Here is a 6000-nt window from a genome sequence, read left to right as displayed (position 1 = left end):
ACAGACACACAAAGAAGAGGAGGCAACATAATCATGGAGAAAGAGGTTGGAGTATTGCGGCCACAAGCCAAGGAATACCTGCAGCCTCTGGAAGCTGGAAGAGACAAGGTGCAGATTATCCCCTAGAGCCTTAGGAAAGAGGACCTTTTGATTTTGGACTTCTGGCCAACAGAACTGTGAGTGAATACATTTCTGTCATTTTAAGTCATCCAGTTTGTGGTAATGTGTTATAGCAGCCATAGGAATCTAATATACAAGATACCACTCACTATGGACCCTTGAGCTGCCAGTGTCCCAAAATGGCCATGTCCGTCCTCAGCCCCTAGTCTGTGGCCACACTGTAGGACCAGCTTAATTTCTTACGGTCTTCTTGGAGTCTAGGACCCCAACTTCTCTTTTACTCTGAAGAGTAGAGAAAATCCTTCCATTTTAATAATCCAACCATTTTAATAATCTCTGTAAAAATGCAACTTTGGCCACAACATAGACAGCAGAAGGATTATAGGAAGGTGAGTACCCAAGAGTTATTGTGTGAAGGGAACATGAAATGAAGACAGAAAATGAGATGAAGGAAAGAAGTGATGAGAGCCTGAAGCTGCTAGAGACCATGGTACCATCTACGCTTTATTTGCCTAAATGGAGGTTTGAATAATACCTTAGTAACACAGAATCATTTTTTTTTTAAGTTCAGTAGTTGAGCTTAGTGAGAGCTCTTCACATAAGAATATATTCAAGTACAAATTATTATTGCAATGTTTTCTTTAACATCACTAAAAAGGACCATTAAACTACATTCATTTGATAAAATTAAATTCCATCTAGTGGGGGAAATCTAAACCTAAAATTAAACTAGGAAACACTATTACAATCTCTAATTCCATTCTTTTAATTCATAGCACTTATCATTTGTAGTTACATATTCATTTATGTGAATGTATGTAACAAATCTCCTCAAAACTAAGTAGCTTAAAACAACACACATTTATTACCTCACAGTTTCCATGGGTCAGCTTGTGTGGATTCTCTGGGCACAGCTTAGCTGAGTCTTCTGCTTCAGGGTCTCTCACAAGACTGTAATTAAGGTGTCAGCTGGGGATGTCATCTTATTTAAAGACTCAACTAAGGAAGATTTACTTCTAAGCTTATTCACCTGGTTGTTGGCAGGATTCGCTTTCTCACAGACTGTTGAATTGAGGTCTTAATTCTTTATGAGCAGTTGGCTCCTTGCCACATGGGCCTTCCTATAGGGAATCTCCCAACATGGTTGAAGTGAAGAGGAGAAGAGAGAGCCAGTGAGACGAGAGTTAGCAAGACAGAACTCACAGTCTTTTGTAATCTAAACATGATATCCCACCACTTCAGCTGTATTCTATTCAGAGCTCCAGAAGTAACTTGCTAAATTCAGCCCCCACACAAGGGAGGGGATTACACAAGGGTCTGGATACCAGAAGGTGGGGATTGTTGGGGTCATCTTAGAAACCTGCCTACCACCATAAGTGTTCAGTTAATGTCTACCCTCCCTACCTCCTCAAATGGACTGTAAACTTTTTGAAACATCTGTTTGTTCATGACTGTTTTCCTAGCACCAAGAACAATGCATGGCAAAGAGTAGCACTTAATACATGCTCTTTGGCATAATGACAGAATGAACGTACTTATGGGCTATAATTTATTGATGTTTAAACAAGAGAAAAGGATAGTTCTGTTATCATTTATGACATGTACTGCTTGATTCATCTTTAACATGCATGTTTCCTGTTATGACTTTCTGTTGTCAACCTAGATGCAAGATGCCATGAAAATAAATAGCTACACACTGTTGTTTTATTTTGAAGTATCTATGAAACAAACAGAATGGTCAGTGAAGTACTAGAGGCCAAATACAATGTGGGGCAAATGAATATTGCAGACAATGGGTACTGTGGGAGAGCTATCGCCAAGACTCTGTTAATGATTCTCAGTGCCTTGTTAGATCAATAGGAACTTGACAAATGGAAGCTGATAAGGAGAACTTCCAGGTGGAAAAAAACACCTAGACAAAGATTTAAAGATAAGGGTGTTTGTGCTGTGCATAGTAGAACAGTAGGGGAGAGAGGAGGGTGCCTTTAGGGAGAACTTGGAAACAAGGCAGGAGGGGAAATACAGAATCTTAAAATGATGGAATTGTAATGGACCTTAGCAGTCATATAATCTAATCCGTTCACATTAAATGTGGGGAAAGTGAAAAATGACTTGTCCTCTGTGGCACAAGTCAATAGCAGAGTGGGAAGTATTAGAATACAAAGAGTACATACTTTAGTGTTAAATAGCTGGATTTGAAACCCAGCTCTGTCACCCATCAGATTGACCTTAGGAAAATAGTTACTTCCCTGAACTTTAGTTTTCCCATCTGTGAAGTGATCAGAATAGTTCATACTATTTTAGATAGTGGTAGGTTTGCCACATGGTCTGTATGTGTGTATATATGTGTGTGTGTGCATCTGCATGCACACACGTGTGTATTCATTCATATTCTGACAGGAAACATGAGATCTCTGGATTCAGAGAACAGACTGCTTTATTACAGAGCACTTGGGCACTGGTTCCCCAAGTGCCAAGTCCCACAGGGCAACATGGTAAGAGCCTGATGCTATAATGCATGTGCAACAGGGTTGCACCAAAGAAGAACCCCCAAATTATTAAACTTGAAGCTTCTATCAGGCTTCAGGCATATCTGCCCATTCTCTTATCAAGAGATAAACAGAGAGATACCATATCTTTACTCTGGAATATAAGCAAATGTTTCCAGGAAGGAGGGGCAAATGGCTCCAGTGAAAAGAAATCTCTAAATCTTTCCAGAGCAATACTTTCTAATTCCCTAGGTTTGTTGCCATTAAATCATCCTTTAATGGAGTTTGGTGGTGCTCTTTGTTCAGGAAGCCCAGATAGTGTAGAAATGTGAAAATATTCATGGAGAATTGAATCTCAACAGTAGATCCCAATCCATGTTAGCTCCCTTCATGAGTCCAAAAACAGTGCTATTTATCCTACTCCAAATGGCTCTAAAACCTTTCCCCGCAAATGCTGTTGTTGAGAGACCAAAGGCTCACTGGCCACTATATACCCTAAGGTGAACACCCCACTGACTATTCCATGTCATACGTGCTTCCATTTGGTCATTTTCTCAACAATCTGTTGGCTGCTTTCCCGGGATTCTTTCACACATATAATTTCTGCAGATGAGAGATTCTGGAGAGCATCTTATATGTAGTGAGATAATATTTTTAACGAATAAACGATAGGTTCCCTGTGCCCTGTCTCCTTCCCTCACCCAACCTTGGCAGCTACATGGGATCACTATTGGGGGAGGTTATTATAGAGGAATTAGAGAGCAAAGATGCCAAGTTCTTCATAAACTCTGGTCCAGACTTGAAACAATATTTGGAAACTACATTACCTTATAAAACAAGTTACACAATGTATGCAAGTTACACAATGTTCTCCTTCCCTATCTTAAGACTAGATATAGCTGGTAGGGAAAGTAAGAGAAAAGAGCAATAGTGAACACTGGTGTAGGTGGGCTCCCAGCCTGGCCGAGATTGAGGGATAGGCAATAAAAAGAAATACAATCTCCTATAAGGTGGAAATTGCATATGACAAACTAGAGATGATTAAACCAACAGAAAAACCAAAAGAAATGGAGAAAGGACTAAGGGGTGAACGTGGGTGGTTTTAAGATTTTTTGAAGGTGGGATTTATAAGACTTGATTAGAATCCAGAGTTATTCAGATTTCTAAGTTGGTTGTTGTGTGACTAAAACAGTTGGAGGGGGATTACAGATTAATTGAATGTTGTAATGATGGGCTTTTACCTTATATTCTGATAAAAAAAATTTGTAACTCTTCTGCTATTATGGAACAACTAGAACTGGAATGTGGTGTTTTTTTTCATTTTTAGTTTTCTTTCTTTTAGTTTTTATTTAAGTTCCAGTTACTTAACATACAATGTAATATTAATTTCAGGTATACTCTTTTTTTTTTTTAAGTGAACTCTGCTCCCAATGTGGGGCTCAAACTCATATCCCAAGATCAAGAGTCACATCCTCTATTGACTGAGCCAGCCAGATACCCCTGGAATATTTTAATTTGTTAACTGATGTTGAGTTCATGCATTTGTTGTTTTGTTTTTGTTTTCATATTTTCAACAGAAACCTTTTTTCTTCCTAGTTTGGGAAGTTGGTAAGGCATTGGCCCCTATATCAATACCCACCCCATACCTAACCCAAGTTGAGGGTCATTTGAGGATCTGGTAATCCCATTAAGTGATAAAATAAGTTTCCAGGAATTTGAGATCATTAAATTATTACATTTGGTTATGCACATGTTTATCTCAAGGTCATTTTTAGAATATATAGCTGGAGAAGTCCAGGTGGAATTCCAAGTGAGAAGTAGAGGCTGAAGATTTAGGGTTGGGAATCATCAAAATATATGATCATTGCAACAGAAGTTTTATCTATCAGGATTCTTGATTACAAACAACAGATACCAACCCTGGTTAAACAGGAAAATAATTAGAGATAATAGGTAGCTCACAGAATCTCTAGAACAATGAAATACCAGGCTTAGAGACTTATGATGAGAAACAATTTCCAAATCACATTGCAGGGCTGGGCCCTGCCTCTGCAGCTCATACCACCAACACTGCCAACATGTGCCATTAGACACTATCATCAACCTCTGCCACAGCTGCCTCTGGATCCTGGAGATGCTGTTTCCATCTTTGCCAGAAGGGCTCCATGAGAGGCTCCTTCTTCCTTCACTGGCTCCCAACTCAGTCAGGTGTGGGTATAATTGAAATGCCTATGTCCTAGGTGCAAGAGAGGCTAGGAACATGACTCTCAATATGGCCTACATAGTAGGAGGCAGGATTTTTTACAGTGGGAAGAAGGTTAAATGTTCAGTGTGGCCAAAAGGAATAAGAAACATCCACTACAAAAATAGAAACTGAGATTATGAAAGAAGAGGTGTGGAAGGAGAAAAGATAATAATTATAGCAAATGTTTATAGAGGACTTACATGTTCAGCACTTAATATATATGAAACAGTTTACTCCTTAGGACAACTCTCTAAAGTAGGAACTACTGGTTTGCAGGTGGGGTGATCAAACACATGCCCAAGGTCACCCAGTAAGGAAAGCTGACTCCAGAACTTGTGATTTTACTATACAGCCTCTCCATGGAGAGGATGAAGATGGAATTCTAGGAAACACAGACATTTAGGGAGTAGATAGAGGAAGTGAAATAGATGGAGAAGAAATAGTTGATCAGAGAGATGGAGGAACCTCAAGGAGAGTGCTCTATCAGAAGCCCTGGAATAAGAAGATTTCAGGGAATGGTGGTTTTATTGGCTTCCTAGGGCTACTGTACAAAGTACCACAGACTGGGTAGCTTAAACAACAATTTATTGTCTCACTTCTGGAGGTTAGAAGTCTGAGATGAAGGTTTTGGCAGTGTTGGTTCCTTCTGGGGTTGTGAGGAAGAATCTGTTCCATGCCTCTCTTAGACCTTCTAGTACTTTGTTGGCAATCTTTGGCATCACCCCCAAACTCCATCTTCACAGGGCATTCTCTCTGTATCTTCCTGTATTTCTTCCTATAATCTTCCCTCTTTGTATGTATTTCCAAATTTCCCCTTTTTATAACAATACCAGTCATACTGAATTAGGGGTGCACTCTACTCCAGTATGATCTCATTTTAAACTAATTACATCTGCAATGACCCCACTTTCCAAATAAGATCACATGGAAAGATACTGGGGGTTAAAATTTCAACATATAAAGTTTGGGAGGGGGACACAATTCAACTCATAGCAGTGGTAAACTGTACAAATGCTGCTGAAAGCTCAAGAAGGATGAAGACTACAAATAAACTATTGGATTTGGCATCTAGGAGGTTACGGTGATTTGGTGAGAACAATTTAGTAGCATGCTGCTGGCAGACATAGATTATAAAGATATGGGATA

This window comes from Mirounga leonina, unplaced genomic scaffold (genome assembly GCF_011800145.1).
Source record: "Mirounga leonina isolate KUSES-001 unplaced genomic scaffold, KU_Mleo_1.0 Mir_125, whole genome shotgun sequence".
Lineage (NCBI taxonomy): Eukaryota > Metazoa > Chordata > Mammalia > Carnivora > Phocidae > Mirounga > Mirounga leonina.
This window is presented reverse-complemented; position numbering follows the sequence as displayed.